Source organism: Kogia breviceps, chromosome 11 (assembly GCF_026419965.1).
Source record: "Kogia breviceps isolate mKogBre1 chromosome 11, mKogBre1 haplotype 1, whole genome shotgun sequence".
Taxonomy (NCBI): domain Eukaryota; kingdom Metazoa; phylum Chordata; class Mammalia; order Artiodactyla; family Physeteridae; genus Kogia; species Kogia breviceps.
Genome location: NC_081320.1, coordinates 51402752 through 51421747, shown reverse-complemented (window position 1 = coordinate 51421747; position 18996 = coordinate 51402752). Strand labels below are relative to the sequence as shown.

Below are 18996 nucleotides of genomic sequence, written 5' to 3'. Positions count from 1 at the left end.
GTGAAGTGTCATGATGTCTACAACTTAGACAAATGATTCAGCAAGAATAAAATACATGTATAGATAAAGCAAATTTGAGCAAATAATCACAATCATTGAATTTGGGTGAAAGGTATACAGATGGTCACTGTAGAAGGTTTTTTGTTTGTTTATGGTTTTTGGATTGAGGGAGTCAGGTTTAATTTACATTGGTATAGAGTAAAATTCAAAAATTTAAAATTTACATCATGTAAAGTTTTATTAATTTTGACAAACACATGTACTTGTGTAACTACCATCATGATCAAGATATAGAATATTTCTACTGCCTTCAAAACTCTCCCTTGACTGTAGTCATCCCCTCATCCTACCCCCAATGCCTGACAACACTGATCTGTCCTCCATCCCTGTAGTTTTGTCTTTTCCAGAATATGATATAAATGCCTTTTAAGTCTTGCTTCTGTAACTTAGTGTAATAGTTTCCTAGGGTTGCTGTAACGGAGTACCAGAAACTAGGTGGCTTAAAACAACAGAAATTTATTATCTCACAGTTCTGGATGCTAGAATTCCAACATCAATTTGTCAGAAGGTCCATGCTCTCTGGATGGCTCTTGAGGAGAATCTGTTCATGACTTTCTCTTAGTTTCTGGTGTCACCAGCAATCCTTGGCATTCTATATCTTGCAACTGTGTAACTCCAATCTCTGCCTATGACATTGCATGGTGTTCTCGCTGTGTGTTGCCTGTCATTGCATTAGTTCTCCCTGTCTGTCTTTTATAAGGACACCAGTCATATTTGAATAAGGGCCCACCCTATTCAAGGATGACCTCAGCTTAACTAATTACATCTGCAAAGACCCTATTTCTAAATAAAGTCACGTTTTGAGATTTTGGGGGTTAAGAGCTCATATTTTTTGGAGGGGATATACAATTGAACCCATGACACTTAGTATAATGCATTTGAGATTCATCCATGTTTTCACATGTTTCAGGAGTTATCGATGTATAGTATCCCATTGTATGAATGTACCACACTTCTTTTTATTGAAGTACAGTTGATTTACAATATTATATTAGTTTCAGATATACAGCATAGTGATTCAATATTTTTATAGAGTATACTCCATTTAAAGTTATTACAGAATAATTGCTATATTTCCCTGTGCTGTACAATATATCCTTGTTCCGTATCTGTTTTATACATAGTAAGTAGTTTCTATCTCTTAATCCCCTACCCTTCTCTTGCCCCTCCTCCCTTCTCTCTCCCAACTGGTAACCACTAGTTAGTTTTCTATATCTGTGAGTTTGTTTCTGTTTTGTTATGTACATTCATTTTTTTAGATTCTACATGTAAGTAATAACATACAGTATTTGTCTTCCTCTGACTTATTTCACTAAGCATAATACTCTCTAGGTCCATCCATGTTGTTGCAAATAGCAGAATTTCATTTTTTACAGCTCTAATATTTCATTGTATATATATACCACATATTCTTCTTTGTCCATTCAGCTGTTGATGGACACTTGCATTGCCTCTGTATCTTGGCTACTGTAAATAATGCTGCTATGAACATTGGGGTGCATATATCTTCTTGAATTAATGTTTTAAAAATATATACCCAAGAATGGAATTGCTGTATCATATGGTAGTTCTATTTTTAGTTTTTTGAGGAACCTTCATACTGTTTACCATAGTGGCTGCACCAATTTACAGTCCCACCAACAGTGCACAAGAGTTCCCCTTTATCCACATCGTCACCATTTGTTATTTGTAGGCTTTTTGATGATAGCCATTCTGACAGGTGTGAAGTGATAGCTCATTATGGTTTTGATTTGCATTTCTCTAATGATTAGCAATGTTGAACATCTTTTCATGTGCCTGTTAGCCATCTGTATGTCTTCTTTGGAAAAGAAGACCTATTCAGGTCTTCTGCTCATTTTTTGATCAGGTTGTTTTTGTTTTGATATTGAGTTGTATGAGCTGTTTGTATATTTGGTGAATGACATATACTCTGAAAACTATAAAACATTTTGAAAGAAATTGAAGATGATACAAAGAAATGGAAAGATATCCCATGCTCTTGGATTGGAAGAATTAATATTGTTAAAACGTCCATACTACCCAAAGCAATCTATAGATTTAATGCAATCCTTATAAAAATGCCCATGACATTTTTTCATAGAACTAGAAGAAATAATGTTAAAATTTATGTGGAACCATAAAAGATCACAAATTGCCAAAGCAATCTTGAGAAAAAAAAGAACAAACCTGGAGATATCATGCTCCCTGACTTCAGACTATTATTACAAAGCTACAGTAATCAAAACAGCATGGTACTGGTCCCAAAACAGACACACTGATCAACAGAACAGAATAGAAAGCCCAGAAATAAACCCATGCACCTATGGCCAATTAATCTATGAAAAAGGAGGCAAGAATATACAATGGAGAAAAGACAGTCTCTTCAACAAGTGGTGCTAGGAAAACTGGATAGCTACATGTTAAAGAATTAGATTAGAACATTTCCTCACCATGTGCAAAAATAAATTCAAATGGGTTGAAGACCTAAATGTAAGACCTGAAACCATAAAACTCCTAGAAGAGAGCATAGGCAGAACACTCTTTAACATAAATCACAGCAATATTATTTTGGATCTGTCTTCTAAGGCAAAGGAAATAAAAGCAAAAATAAACAAATGGAACCTAATTAAACTTAAAAGCTTTTGACAGCAAAGGAAACCATTGACAAAATGAAAAGACAACATGCTGAATGGGAGAAAATATTTGCAAATGATATGACTGATAAGGGGTTAATATTCAAAATATATAGATAGCTCATACAACTCAATATCAGAAAAACAAACAACCTGAGTAAAAATAGGGTATACCACATTTTGTTTGTGCATTTATCAGCTGAAGGACATTTGGATTGTTTACAGTGTTAGGCCATTATGAAGAGACACTATGAATATAATTTATATTTATACAACACTATAATTATGAACATAACACTAAATATAACACTATAATTATGAATAAATACTGCTACTATAGACATTTGCATATGGATTTTTGGGTGAACAGAAATTTTCACTTCTCTTGGGTAAATAATTGAGGAGTGGGATGTTTAATTCTATGAGAAACTGCCAAACTTTTCCATAGTGGTGGTACCATTTTCCATTCCCATCAACAATACAGTCCTCCACATTTTCATCAACACTTGACATTGTTAGTCAAATGGCCGATTACAGCCATTTTAATGCATATGTAGTGGTATTTCATTGTGGCTTTAGTTTGCATTTCCCTAATGACTTATGATATTAAGCATCTTTTCACATGCTTATTTGCCATTTGTATACCTTCTTTGGTGAAGTATCTGTTCAAATATTTTGCCCATTTTTAGTAGGTTATTTGTTGTGTGAGCTCTCTGTGTATTCTGAATACAAGTCCTTTATCAGATATGTGTTTTTAAAATATTTTCTCCCAATCTGTGACTTGTCTTTTCTTTTTCTTAATAGTGTCTTTCAAAGAGCAAAGCTTTTAATTTTGATGAAGTTCAGTTTATTTTTATGGATTGCTCTTTTGATGTCATTGTACATGTTTTTCAGCCCTTCTGTGAGTTTGAAATTTTCTTTTATTTTTTTCTGCTTTTTTTGGTGGGGGGCGCTGCTGAAGAAATGAAATGTTTCACAGTAAAAAGTTGTGAGGAAAAAGAAGGCAGAGACAGCTATTTTTTAAAAAAGGAAGCAGTTATTAAAAGGCAAACAATAAAAGGTAAAGTCCTTTTTTAAAAACTCCATTCTGGCTCCTTTTCACCCTTTAGTCTTCTGAAGATGCAGTCCCCTTCAAGCCTTCTGTTTCTTCTTCAATTCCTTGTTTAATCAGTCTCAGAGAACGAGAGCAGGAGTGAGAGACACAGAGGGAAATGTGATTCTGGAACATTCCAGAGCTCATGATGGGGAGTTTTGGAATAGAGTGGTAGTGATCCAGACTCCTCAGCCTCAGCAACTGGAGTTGATTTTGTCTGTGAAATGAACACCCAGCTCTTACTAAAAGCAGACTCTGAGACTGCAGAAGCATAGACAATTCTGCTGGTTTCTGGGGTCTGACTTGGTGCTGCCTCAGTTACTGATGAACCTCAGGCAGTTGGCAGGCCTCCGTGCCTCAGCCAGACCTGGTAAAGAGACTTGCTGAAGCTGCAGTCTGGGCCTGAGAGGTAGTCCTCAGTATGCAGGTAACATCTTGTTGCATGTAGAAGTCCTCCAAAACCAGAAGATGAGCAAAGGGAATTCCAGCCTCTGAACTGGCTCCCTCTCCTCCTGCTTCCCAGCTGTCTTCCTGCTGTACACACCTGTCATCTCTCCTGGGCAGAGGTTTGTCCATCCCATCCTATTCAGAGACTGTTGATATCTCCCTCACACCACTCCCTCTATGATGCTTTGAAGTTGGTTTGAAGGGACAATAAGAACCTAGGACAGGGGGCTTCCCTGGTGGCACAGTGGTTGAGAGTCTGCCTGCCGATGCAGGGGACACGGGTTTGTGCCCCGGTCCGGGAAGATCCCACATGCCGCGGAGCAGCTGGTCCCGTGAGCCATGGCCACTGAGCCTGCACGTCTGGAGCCTGTGCTCTGCAACGGGAGAGGCCACAACAGTGAGAGGCTGGCGTACCGCAAAAGAAAAAAAGGTTAAAGAACCTAGGACAGACTCCCTGTCGGATGTTTCAAGGTGGTAACCCAGAGAGAGGAAGACCTAAGACATTTTTTGAACTCCTTGTCATGACCCTCTGGTTTCCCTTGCTTTCCCTGCTGTTGTACTCATTCTGCCAAAAAGGAAAAAGTTGAAAACAGATGGAAGCTTAACTCAATCTGGGTCCTAATTTTCTGATTCCTGGCCTGAGCCTCTGTCAGATGTCCTGAGTTAGCCTTATCATAAATTATATTCTGGATGATCTTTGGAACAGGTCCTCCTGGATGGTCTTTGGAATACCCTAACCGTTAGGGGTTAAACCCAACATAGTCACTTTTTCAAAAATAGGCTTCTTAGGAGAAGGCACCTCTCTTTATCAGGGCCACAGCTAACTTTGAACCCTGCTGGCTGCCTTCAGTACATGGGTGATATGGTGGTTTTTCTGTGTCACTGACTTCCTAAAGTTCATACCTTGCAAACCAGCCAGACCCTATTTCATGCCTGATTCAGCCATATTGGAGTTTCCCTGTGGCCATGTTCTCTCTCCCCCAATCAGCTTCAGGTGCTTCCCTAGCACCACCAACTCCTGATCCCAGAGCACCTGCTAAGTACAGCCAATCTCCATGGCACTATTTGTACGTGGTTGCTGCTCCCAATAGAACAACAGCTGATGTTACTATAGCACTTTTCTATTTAGAAAGCACAGTTAAACACAGTCTTAATTCATGCTTATCCCAACCTTGTGAAGTAGGTACTCTTTTTTTTTTTTTTTTTTTTTTTTGTGGTACGCGGGCCTCTCACTGCTGTGGCCTCTCCCATTGCGGAGCACAAGTTCCAGACGCGCAGGCCCAGCGGCCACGGCCCACAGGCCCAGCCGCTCCACAGCATGTGGGACCCTCCCGGATTGGGGCACGAACCTGTGTCCCCTGCATCGGCAGGCATACTCTCAACCACTGCACCACCAGGGAAGACCGTGAAGTAGGTACTCTTACTCCCATTTTTCAGGTGAGGCTCAAAGAGATAAAGTCACTTATCCGTGGTTACACAGCTTGTTTTGAGAGGGACAAAACTGGGATTCAAACCCAGGTCTTCTGAGAAAAATAAATGTCTGTAGTTGCTTTTATAAAATATCCTTGGAAAGATATATGAGAAACTATTTTCATGGATGACCTGTTGGAAAAAGAGAACTGGATGGCAGAGGGACAGGAATGGCAGGAAGGTTTCCCACTATACATACCATTCTGTGAACCATGTTACCGTATTATCCATTTAAAAAAAAAAAAAAAAAGCTTGTCCCTGCCTTACTTCTTTGGCCTGATCTGCTGATTCCTCTATCGGTGACCAGCTTAAAAACCACTCAGCTGAATGCATCAAGACATCATGCTCCTGGAATTGGCAGTATTTTTGGTGTAAAATTCGTGTATAGCTTCAGTTTTCCAGCATGAATCCATTTTACATTACATTAATGTAATGTGTGGAGACATACCCAATCTCCTTTAGGAAAAAACAAAGAAAGCTCTATTTTCCTTGTCAAGGCAGGCGAGACCTGTTATCTGGGCAGTGCATCTCAGCCAGCCTATTAGGTGTCTGAGACTGCAGGGAGGTGACAGCACTTCCAGTGTCATCAGCCAGGGGAGGATTGGGGATGATCCACTGTTCTGGTAATTCAGAATTTGAGGACAGGATGGGGGGATTTTTCCCCCTGTCAGATTCTTAGACATATCAAGAATCAAGTTTGAGGGGTTGGGACCTCCAGAAAGGCAGAGTAAAGAGCTTGGCAGAACTTCTCTCTGGCAAACAACAATTTGGTGAAAAATTAGTCTCTGAGAATTGTCCTAAGGGCATACTGCAAATGAAGAAACATTCATTCAGTAAGAACAGGGAGGGGCTATGGCATTTGAGACATGGACAAGCTCCTTTACCCCTGGTCCCTGCTTCATGTTCTGGAAGTTCTACCCCAGGCATACTATACAAGTACAGCCAAGAAGACAGGGGCTCCTCCCCAGAATCCCCCAATCTGGGATTACAGTTTAACCCCAGGAGGGACAGGCTGCTAGTTTTCTCACTCCTCTACCATAGCCCCCTGTTGCAAAAGCTCTATAGCAGGCAAACACAGCAGAGAGGATGGGGTCTCCTTTCCCCCACCCAGGCTTCACTCATAGAAACTGGATCACTCATACATTGCTAGAAGGAATGTCAAATGGTACAGCCACTCTGGAAATCAGTTTGGCAGTTTCTTAAAAACCTAAACATACAACTACCATACAACACAGCAATTGCAATCCTGGGCATTTATCCCAGAGAAATGAAGACATATGTTCAAACCAAAACCTGTACACATATGTTTATAGCAGCTTTATTTATAATAGCTCAGAACTGGAAACAACCCAAATGTCCTTCAACAGGTGAATGGTTAAACAAACTGATACATCCATACAATGGAATACTCCTCAGCAATAAAAAGAAACTATTGATCATGAAATAACCTGCATGAATCTCCAGAGAATTATGCTGAGTGGGAAAAAAATCCCAGAAGGTTATATACCATATTATTTTATTTACATAACATTCTCTAAATGGAAAAATTATAGAAATGAGGAAGAGATTGCCAGGGATAAGGAGGGGTGGGGGCAGGAGGAAATTGGGTGTGGCTATAAAAGGGTAACATAAGGGATCTTAGTGGTGATAGAAATGTTCTGTATCTTGACGGTATCAGTGTTAATATCCTGATTGTGATGTTGTACTATAGTTTCTCAAGAAGTTACATGGGAAAAACTGAGTAAAGGATTTTTGTCTATCTCTATATTATTTCTTACAGGTATATGTAAATCTACAATTAAGTCAAAATAAAAAGCTTAATTTAAAAAAAAATTGGAAAGGATTGGAATAGCATTTGTCCGAAGATGTACAGATGGCTAATAAGTACATGCAAAGATGCTCAACATTACGAGTCATTAGAGAAATGCAAATCGAAATCACAATGAGATAGTATAGCTATAACCAAAAGCCAGACAATAACAAGTGTTGGGGAAGATGTAGAGAAATTAAAACCCTTATACATTGCTAGTGGGAATGTAAAATGGTGCAGTCACTTTTGAAAACACTTTTGTACCACATGGATGATCCTTGAAAACATTTTAAGTGAAAGAAGTCAATCACAAAGACCACATTTACATTTACACTTATTATATTTACAATTATATTTATGTCAAATGTCCAGAATAGGCAAATCTATAGAGACAAAATAGATTAATGGTTGCCTGGGGGCAACCTGTGTGACTGCTAATGGGTATAGGATTTCCTTGGGGGAGAATGAAAATGTCTAAAATTAGATTGTGGTGATGGTTGCTCAAACCTGTGAACTTACTCACAGGTAAGAACATTGCCTTTTACCCTCTAAATGGGCAAATACTGTGTTGGCCAAAAAGTTCATTTGGGTTTTCCATAGGTGCTTACGGAAAAACCAGAATGAAATTTTTGGCCAACCCAGTAGTATGGTATGTGAATTATATCTCAATAAAACTAAAAAAAAAAAAAAAGCTTGAATTCAAGCTTTTTTTTTTTTTAAATTTATTTATTTATTTATTTATTTTGGCTGTGTTGGGTCTTCAGTGCTATGTGTGGGCTTTCTCTAGTTGTGGCAAGCAGGGGCTACTTTTCGTTGCAGTGTGCGGGCTTCTCACTGTGGTGGCTTCTCTTGTTGCAGAGCATGGGCTCTAGGCACATGGGCTTCAGTAGCTGCGGCACTTGGGCTCAGTAGTTGTGGCACACGGGCTTAGTTGCTCCATGTCATGTGGGATCTTCCTGGACCAGGGATCAAACCCATGTTCCCTGCATTGGCAGGCGAATTCTTAACCACTGCACCACCAGGGAAGTCCCTCAAGCTGTCTCTTTCACACTCTTTTTAAAACTTTTTATTTGGAAAAAATTTTAAGCCACAAAAAGTTGCAAGATTTACCAATCACTGACATTTTGCCTTTTTTTTTTTTTTTTGCGGTACGCAGACCTCTCACTGCTGTGGCCTCTCCCGTTGCGAAGCACAGGCTCCGGACGCACAGGCTCAGTGGCCGTGGCCCACGGGCGCAGCCGCTCCGTGGCACGTGGGATCCTCCCATACCGGGGCACAAATCCGTGTCCCCTGCATCGGCAGGCGGACTCTCAACCAATGCGCCACCAGGGAAGCCCCATTTTGCCTATTTTTAAGGTCAAATTTCATTGGCTTCGGGCTGATGTATTTGTTAGTTTTTTCTGTAGGCCTGGGTTTCAGATTGTGTTGCTCACTCTACTCCAGTGGTTTGCAGTAGGGCCATTTGGCGATGTTTGGAGACATTTTAGAGACAGCTGCTACCGGCATCTAGTGCACAGAGGCCAGGGAGGCTGCTGAACATCCGACAGCACAGGACAGCTCTCCCAACAAAAACCTATCTGGACCAAAATGCTAATAGTGCCAAGACTGAGAAACCTGTTGTACTCAGTGAAAAGAGAAATATTATGGTCTGGTTAAACAGAGTGGAGATTTTATTCTCAGATGAGAGCTTTGGAGTGTGGAATGTGTGTATCTCATATGATTTATCAGTTGGTCTTTCAGTTGGTTCTCTCACTCTAAACATTCGCCTGTTGCCCAAGAGGGTAGGAGCCAGACAGAAAGTGCTACAGCATCTGAGCAACACTATAAACTAATAACCACTTAAGTATTTGGAAAAGATGATAGGGCAGCAACTGGGAAGTCAGGTGGCAGCATTAACAGGGACCAGGGGGACAGTAAAGCCTGTGGATTGGGAGGTCTGGTCCTAGTTTGAGGCAGCCTTGTCATGGCACTGGGATAAACCACAGCCATAGAACTTCAAGGATCCAAGAGGTCATTTCACACATGACTTTGTGCTACTGTGTTTCCCTCATGAAATGGTGTCACTGTGGCCATTCCCAGAGGTTGATTGCCGTGGGGGTGACTATATGCTAGGATATCTCTACATTCAGCTACCCAAATCTTTTCAGTGGATATGCCCCTCCTAGTGCCACATGATGGGCCTCTGCGGGGTTTCCATGGCCTCTAGAGAAGATGGGAACCACAAAGGGAATCTTGGGTCTTCTGAAAGGCCTTTGCGTAGGAAGTTGAAGCTTTCATCCACCATTACATATATACACCATGATGGGCCTAGGGTGGGTATGTGGGAGGGTGCCGGTCATTAACCCCTGAATCCTTTATTTCTGCATATTCCCAGAATGTCTGAAGAGAGTATCCTGCTCAGAGAGGGCACTCAAAATATTTCAGTAAATATTTGAGTCTCTCCTGTGTCTCAGGCACTGTATGAGGCACACTAGTGGACAGGAGAGACTAGACCCCTAACCTCAGACAGCATATATTAAAAGTAATATATATTTATTCATCAGTTGATTTTTCTTTGTTGAGAAACTGGCTTTATCACATCTTTGCTAGTTATCATCAGAAAGTTTTCAAGATGAATAATGCTTGTCCATGAGAGCAACATAGGGACCATCTGTTGAGTTTTCTAGAAGGGTTAATAACCATCAGCTGGAGTATGAGACTACTTGAAAATCCTTCTTAAGATATTTATTTAAGTGGATAAGCCACTAAAACTCAGTAATTGAAGAGCAAAATAGTGAAATGGAAAATACAGGCGTATAAAGTGAACCTAAAACTTTGAAGACATCATATGGGAAAAGCTGAATGATGGCTTTTTAAAAAAATGTTACTGCATTTGAGTATTAAAAGTTAAGGGCTTCCCTGGTGGCGCAGTGGTTGAGAATCCGCCTGCTGATGCAGGGGACACGGGTTCATGCCCCGGTCCGGGAAGATCCCACATGCTGCAGAGTGGCTAGGCCCGTGAGCCATGGCCGCTGAGCCTGCGCTTCCGGAGCCTGTGCTCCGCAATGGGAGAGGCCACAACAGTGAGAGGCCCGCGTACCGCAAAAAAAAAAAAAAAAAAGTTAAGAGCATTCTTTTTTTTTTTTTTTTTTTTTTTTTTTTGGCGGTATGTGGGCCTCTCACTGTTGTGGCCTCTCCCGTTTAGGAGCACAGGCTCCGGACACGCAGGCTCAGCGGCCATGGCTCATGGGCCCAGCCGCGCTGCGGCATGTGGGATCTTCCCACACCGGGGCACGAACCCATGTCCCCTGCATCGGCAGGCGGACTCTCAACCACTGCGCCACCAGGGAAGCCCTAAGAGCATTCTTTAAAGCGAAATATAATCATTGTGGATGATAAATACTAATTTGGCCACATCTATTTTTCCTTTTAACTAATCTTAATTCTGTTTTCCTTTTTGTTATTCTGTTTTACATAAAATATTTTAATTTTAAAATTTCTTCAAAGCTTTTTTGTGATGAAGTGGGGTATAAATAAATACTTTTTTGAAAAATGAGACTGGAATGTGGACAACAGATGACCCCTGGGATGAAGATCAGGAAAGGCAGGGGTGGAAACAGGTATACTAGGAAGGATGGCAAGTCCCCTGATAGCATTATGCCTCTATGAGGTCCTGAGCACAGTTCTGTGTCATTCCAGACAAAACTGACCTTTGTCTAAAGAGTTATTTTTTTAAAGCCAAATATTTTTGGTACATCAAGGTCCTCTACTCCTTAGGTAACTGAGATCCAATAACTGTACAGTAACATGGTTTTAACCATGTTTGCAAGCTTGATACAATGAACAGAAGTTGAAGAAAATGAGAGACTTGAACTTGGATGATAATCTGGGAATCTTCCTTAACAGAATCCACTAGGAAAGGATAGGGTGCTCTCTCAGGTTGAAAAATCAGTCCCATTTTGTCACAGGTGAACTTTGTTAGCTTTGTCCTATTTCTTTGCAAAGCACAGGCAGAATCTGAACCTCTTTTTGGAGATCCAGAGAGTAAATGCCATTTCTTTTACTTGGAGTTTCAAACAGCCAACTTTGAGGCTCTGCTGTAGTGATTTCCTTCTTTAACCCTTCCACAGAGTTGTGGAGTTTTTTTTTTTTTTTTTTTTTTGCCTCTGAGCACCACAGAGATTTTCCCTGACACAGGTTCCTGTGTTCACATATAGTTACTAGTGAGCCCATTACTGATGGCTCATAGGGATGACTTCGGAGGAACTGGCTTCCTCTCGTGCTCTGATCTTGCGTCTACAGTTCCTCATATGCAGGAGCTGAGTCGCCTCCACCCTCAAAGAGCCTAACTTGGAGCCAGGCATACAGACATGGCTAGTTAGTATTGGCTCAATTGTTTCAAGATGTTTATAGCTCTCTAAAAGAAAGTATGTACACATCTATTAGAATGGCTGAAGCAAAATTAGAAATAACACCAAATGCTAGCAAGGATGAAGAAAAACTGAATCACTCGTACATTGCTGATAATAATGTAAAATGGTGCGGCCAGTCTGGAAAACAGTTTGGCGGTTTCTTACAAACCTAACACATACTTACCATATGACCCAGCAATTTCATTCCTTGGATATTTATCCTAGAGTAATAAAATCCTGTGCTCACACAAAAACCTATTCACGAATGTTTATAGCAGTTTTATTCATAATAGCCAACAAGCAGAAATAACCAGATGTCCTTCAACAGCAGGTGAATGGTTAAACAAACTTTGGTACTTCTATTTATTTACTTATTTATTTATTGGCCATGCCTCGCGACATGCGGGATCTTAGTTCCTTGACCAGGGATCGAACCCCCCTGCAGTAGAAGGGGGACCACTTCTGGACCACTAGGGAATTCCCCAAACTTTGGTACTTTTATACCATAGAATACTGTACAGCAATAAAAAAGAATGAACTATTGATTAAAAAGCCCATCGAAAAAGATACACACTATATGATTCCATTTATAGAACATTCATAAAATAACAAGTTTAGAAGTGGAGAATGGATTAGTGGTTGCCTGGGATTAGGGTTGTAAGGAGAAGGAGCAGGATGAAGATGGGTGTGGTGGGCTTCCCTGGTGGCGCAGTGGTTGAGAGTCCGCCTGCCGATGCAAGGGACGCAGGTTCGTGCCCCGGTCCTGGAAGATCCCACATGCTGTGGAGCGGCTGGGCCCGTGAGCCATGGCCGCTGAGCCTGCGCGTCCGGAGCCTGTGCTCCGCAGTGAGAGAGGCCACAACAGTGAGAGGCCCGTGTACCGCAAAAACAAAACAAAACCAAACAAACAAAAAAAGATGGTGTGGTTATGAAAGGCAACAAGAGAGCTCCTGTGGTTATGTAATTGTCCTGTATTTTGACTGGGGTGGATATGCAAACCTAATCATGTGATTAAATTGTATGAACACATGCATGAGTACAAGTTAAATTAAAGAAATCTAAAGAATGGTGGATTATACTAATGCCAGTATTCTGGTTGTAATAGTGTTTTGAGAGCTATTAGCACTGGGGGGAAACTGGGTAAACAGTATACAGATCTCTCTGTATTCTTTCTTACAACTGCATGTGAATCCACACTTAATAAAATTTCAACAGCCATTCATGATTAAAAAAAAAAAAACTCAGCAAACTGGGAATAGAGGGGAACTTCCTCAGTATGATAAAGAGCACCCACAAAACTCCTTGTTCTCTCCAGCAGCTGGTATTTCGTTTTGGGGTTTTATTTTTAAGCCATTCTCATAGGTATATAGTGGTATCATGTTGTTGTAATTTGCAGTTCCCTAATGACAAATAATACAGAGCATCTTTTCATATGCTTAATAATCATTTGTGGATCTTTGGTGAGGTATCTGTTCAGATCTTTTGTTCATTTTTTAATTGGGTTGTTTATTATCTTATCGTTGAGTTCTAAGAGTTTGTATAATTTATATACAAGTCCTGTATCAGATGTATGTTTTGCAAATATTTTCTCCAAGTCTTTTGCTTGTCTTTTCATTATTTTAATGGTGTCTCTTGCAAAGAAATTTAATTTTAATAAGGTCAAACTTATTAATGTTTCTTTCCTGGATCATGCTATTGGTGTTATATTTAAAAAGTCATTACCAGACCCAAGGTCTTGCAGATTTTCTCCTTTGTTTTCTTCAAGAAGTTTTGTGTTTTACATTTAGGTCTATGGTCCATTTTGAGTTACTTTTTATCAATATATAAGGTGTGAGGTCTGTGTCTAGGTTCATTTTTTGCATGTGGACATCCATCACCATTTGTTCAATCACCATTTATTGACAAGACTACCCTTTCTCCATTGAGTCACTTCTGCCTCTTTGCCAAAGATCAGTTGGTTATACTTGTGTGGGTCTGTTTTTGGACTCTCTCTTCTGTTTCATTGTTCTACATGTCTGTTTCTTCACAAGTACCATGTTGTCTTGATTATTGAAGACATGCTGTAGTAAGTCTTGAAATTAGGTAGTGTGAGTCTGGAAACTTTGTTCTTTTTCTTCAGTATTGTGTTGGCTATTCTAGGTCCTTTGCCTTTACATATAAACTTTAGAATCAGCTTGTTATTATCTACAAAATCGCTTGCTGAGATTTTGATTTTGATTATATTGACTCTACAGATTAAGTTGGGAAGAATTGACATCTTAACAATATTGAGTCTTCCAATCCATGAAGATGAAATAGTTTTATTTATTTAAACCTTCTTTGCATCAATGTTTTCTAATTTTCCCCATATAGTCCTGCACATATTTTATTAGCCTTATTCCTAAATTTTTCATTTATTGAGTGCTATTTTTTAAATTAAATTTAATTTAATATTTTTATTTTTTAATTTTTGGCTGTGTTGGGTCCTCGTTGCTGCGTGCGGACTTCCTCTAGTTGTGGTGAGCGGGGGCTTCTCATTGCGGTGGTGTCTCTTGTTGCGGAGCACGGGATCTAGGTGCGCGGGCTTCAGTAGTTGCAGCACGTGGGTTCAGTAGCTGTGGCACACAGGCTCAGTTGCTCCACAGCATGTGGGATCTTCCCGGACCAGGGATCAAACCTGTGTCCCCTGCATTGGCAGGCGGATTCTTAACCACTGTGCCACCAGGGAAGTCCTTATTGAGTGCCATTTTAAGTGGAATTGCTTTTTGAAATTTCAGATTCTAATAGTTCAGTGTTATTATATAGGAAAGTAATTGACTTTTGTGTAACATTGTGTCCTGAGACTTTGCTATACTCACTTTTTAGTTCCAGAGGGTTTCTTGTCAGTTCTTTGGGATTTTCATGTCACCTGTGAATAGAGTTTTATTTCCTTTTTTTTGCCTTAAAGCACTAGCTAGGAATTCCAGTACAATGTTGAATAAGAGTGGTGTGAGAGGACATTGTTGCCTTGCTCCTAATAATAGGGGAAAGCATCCAGTTTCTCACAACTAAGTATGATGTTAGAGCTGAACAGATACCTCACCAAAGAAGATCTATAAATGGTTAATAAGCATATGAAGAGATGCTCAGTATCATTTGTCATCAGGGAATCGCAGATTACAACAATGTGATACCACTATATACCTATGAGAATGGCTTAAAAAAAAAAACTGCTGGAGAGGGCAAGGAGCAACAAGAACTCTCATTCATTGCTGTTGGAAATCCAAAGTTGTAGAGCCACTTTGGAAACAGTTTAGTAGTTTCTTACAAAACTAAATGTAATCTTACCATATGATCCAGAAATCATGCTCCTGATTTGAAAACTGATGTCCCAACTGGCAACACAAAAACCTGCATATGAATGTGTATAACAGCATGATTCATAATCTCCATCAAGAGGTGAACGACTAAACAAAGTATACATCCATACAGTAGAATGTTATGCAGCAATAAAAAGAAGCTGTTCAAGGCATGGGTGAATCTTAAATGCATACCACTAAGTGAAAGAAGCCAGTCTGAAAAAAAACAACATATGTATGAGTCCAATTACGTGACATTCTGGAAAAAACAAAACTATAGAGATGGTGAGCTGATCAGTGGTTGCCAGGGGTTCAGGGTTGGAGAGGCTTGAAAAGGTCAAATACAGGGGATTTTTTTAGGGCAATGAAACTATTCTCTATGATACTGTAATGGTAAATACAGCATTAAGCATTTTTCAAAGCCATTGAGCTTTGCATTACAAAGAATAAGTCTTGATGTACACAAATTAAAAAGTAATTTAAAGGGTCAGAGATCCCATGATGGAATACAAGATGTGACTAAAGAATATAAATATATTCCAAATGTGTGAAACAACCTCGCTGAAATAGGAAGGGAAATAATAGGCTGACCTAAGTGCTTTGGAAATGAGAGGAATCTATATGACTAAAAGCAAGAAGAATTGTATATAAGTACCATTTTCCATGGGGGTGTGGGTTAGGAATTCTGAAACTACTATACATGTATATTGGAATTGAAGAATTAAATAAATGAATGATGGGTGACGGAAGCAAGGTTGTTAGAGTGGGAGGTTATAGATAAGCAAGCGGAAGAAGCTAGAATAATACATGTCCTAATGGATTAGAGTTGGAAATATCAGTATGAACTCATGTTTAGCTTAATATAGGTACAAGTGTTTACAAATAGAAATATTTAAGACGTGTGTATATATATGGGTTAGTATACACATCTATGTTTATTTGTCCTGTCAGCTGAGAGCACCTAAAAGATATGATACCCCAGTAACAATGAACACACCTAGAGCCCAGATCTTTGTTTCTTATGCCATTCTCCAACAAAAGGAACCAAGGCTCCTTGGAGAAAAAGCTGATTCTAGGAATGGGGCAGGCTAGCTACAATTTGAGCCTAGAACATTTTGTAGGCCAGGAAGTTAAAAAAAAAATGCTCACAAAAACAAAAATCAAGGGCTTCCCTGGTGGCGCAGTGGTTGAGAGTCCGCCTGCCGATGCAGGAGACACGGGTTCGTGCCCTGGTCCGGGAAGATCCCACATGCCGCGGAGCAACTAAGCCCGTGAGCCATGGCCGCTAGGCCTGCGCGTCCGGAGCCTGTGCTCCACAACGGGAGAGGCCACAACAGTGAGAGGCCCGCATACCGCAAAAAAAAAAAAAAAAAAAAAATCAAAAACCCCTAGAGTGATGGTCATATGTCAAAAGGATATCAGAGCCAATGGAATAGAGCTCTTAATGGACAAAGCTGGAACAATTTGAGCAACAAAATTAATAAAGTAGTATTGTATTATAACTCTAAGTATAAAATTCATGATTCCATACTGGTATAAATAAATGACTGAATAAATAAGTAAATTGGGGAGACTAGATGTATCTCTCATGGAAGTAATTGATGTAGATATTCTGCCCTTAAGAGGATGGAACATAATTTTCCACTCCTTAAATGTGGGTTGTGTGTGGTGACTTTCTTCCAAAGAGTACAGTATGGAAAGAGAGAGGATAAAAAGAGTAAGTTTACAGTAGAGAAGCCTGACAAACACTATCAGCCAGGTGATCAAGGGTAACATCAGCAGTGATAAGTTATATTGTTAATATGTTCCCTTGATATAATGTGATGAGGATGGCACTTTACCTCTGTGATCTTCCTCCCCAAAACACATTACCCCGGTCTAACCATGAGAAAAACGTCAGACAAATCACAACTGACAGATATTCTACAAAATATTAGACCAGGACCCCTCAAAACTCTTAAGGGTCATTAAAAAAAAAAAAAAAAAAACAAGAAAACTCCAAGAAACAGTCACAGCCAAGAGGAGCCTAAGGAGACATAACTGTGAATGTACTATTGTATCCTGGATGGGATCTTGATGCAGAAAAAAAGACATTAAGGGAAAACTGAGGAAATTTCAAGTGTGAGCTTTAGTTAACAAGAATGTATCAAGATTGACCCATTAATTGTGAAATGCTAATGATAGGGGAAACAGGATGTGGAGTATATGAGAACTCTCTGTACTATCTTCACAATAATTCTGTAAATCTAAAACTGTTCTAAGAACCTAGGGGCAGGACAGGAATAAAGACACAGACATAGAGAATGGACTTGAGAACACGGGGAGGGGGAAGGGTAAGCTGGGACAAAGCGAGAGAGTGGCATGGACTTATATACACTACCAAATGTAAAATAGCTAGTGGGAAGCAGCCACATAGCACAGGGAGATCAGTTCAGTGCTTTGTGACCACCTAGAGGGGTGGGATAGGGAGGGTGGGAGGAAGATGCAAGAGGGAGGGGATATATGTATACATATAGCTGATTCACTTTGTTATACAGCAGAAACTAACACAACATTGTAAAGCAATTATACTCCAATAAAGATGTTTAAAAAAATAAGATAAAAAAGAAAAATAAAACTGTTCTAAAAAAAAATTTTATTTTGAAATAAAAGGAATGGGTGTGGTCCCTGTGCCGCCTGAAGGGGGTCCCACTGCACCTGTGCCCAGGCTGGGGGCACCATCGCCCCTTGGTCTTTCCTTCAATTTTTCCTTTCTACCCGTCTCCCTCTGCTGTGCTTGTTTGTGCAGAGGGCTCAGTTCTGAGACTGTCTAAAGCCACTGGGAAAATGGTGGAAAATTCACCATCATCATTGCCAAAAAAAGTGATTTATGCCTTTGTTCTTAAGCTCCCAATTTGGCTTCACACTCCATCTCCTGTGGGTTTTTATTCCTGAATCTTGGCTTAACTCCTCAGGCTTAAGCTTTCGGCCTCAAAAATATTGGACAGTTACATTATCTGTCCACCTCCTATTTCTTTTTTTTCTTTCCATCTCCTATTTCTATAGTAAGTGGCTACAATAACCAGCTATGTACTCTTATTTGGAGTTCATACAGTCACAGATAACTATGCTAAAAATCAATAGGAAAAGAAATACCAAGAGAAGTCATCCCAACATTAAGAGATATTCCTCTTGGTGAAGTAAATCAAGTGTTCTTTCTTGCAGCCAAAGAACTTTATACCCCAAACTGAGTTATATGTAGACATATTAACACAAAGCATTCATGTTTTTGAAATAGTAATTTTGACCACAATTATCTTCACTCTTCTTTTATTAATGCCCAGTATTCAGATGTAAAAAAAAAGTAAGTTGAACTTCTTTTAGATTAAGTTCTATTAATACTGTAAATGTTTTTAAATATTAGTTATTATGAATAGAATAAGTAAAATACTGCATTACCAAAAAATTTAAAAATAAATAAAAGGAATGAACTATTGATACACACAACAACTTGGATGGATCTCAAATTATGTTGAGTGAAAAAAGTCAAACACAAAATATTACATTTATATAACACTTTGACATATAGCAATTTATATTAAAAATTTTAAATAACAAAATTAAAGAGATCAAGAATAGATTAGTGTTTGCTAGGAGTTAGAGATAGAGAAGGAGGGCATGAGTACAAACATGGAGCAGGAAGGATCCTTGTGATGATGAAACAATTCTGTGTCTTGACTGTGGTGGTGGTTACATGAACACACACATGATAAAATTGCATAGAACTACATGCACA

At 39.6% G+C, this 18996-nt stretch overlaps 1 pseudogene; it reads left to right on the top strand.

The window, feature by feature from the left end:
- Positions 1–18047: 18047 nt before the first annotated feature.
- LOC131765566 (phosphatidylinositol N-acetylglucosaminyltransferase subunit P-like) lies at positions 18048–18451 on the top strand (annotated as a pseudogene).
- Positions 18452–18996: the final 545 nt, after the last annotated feature.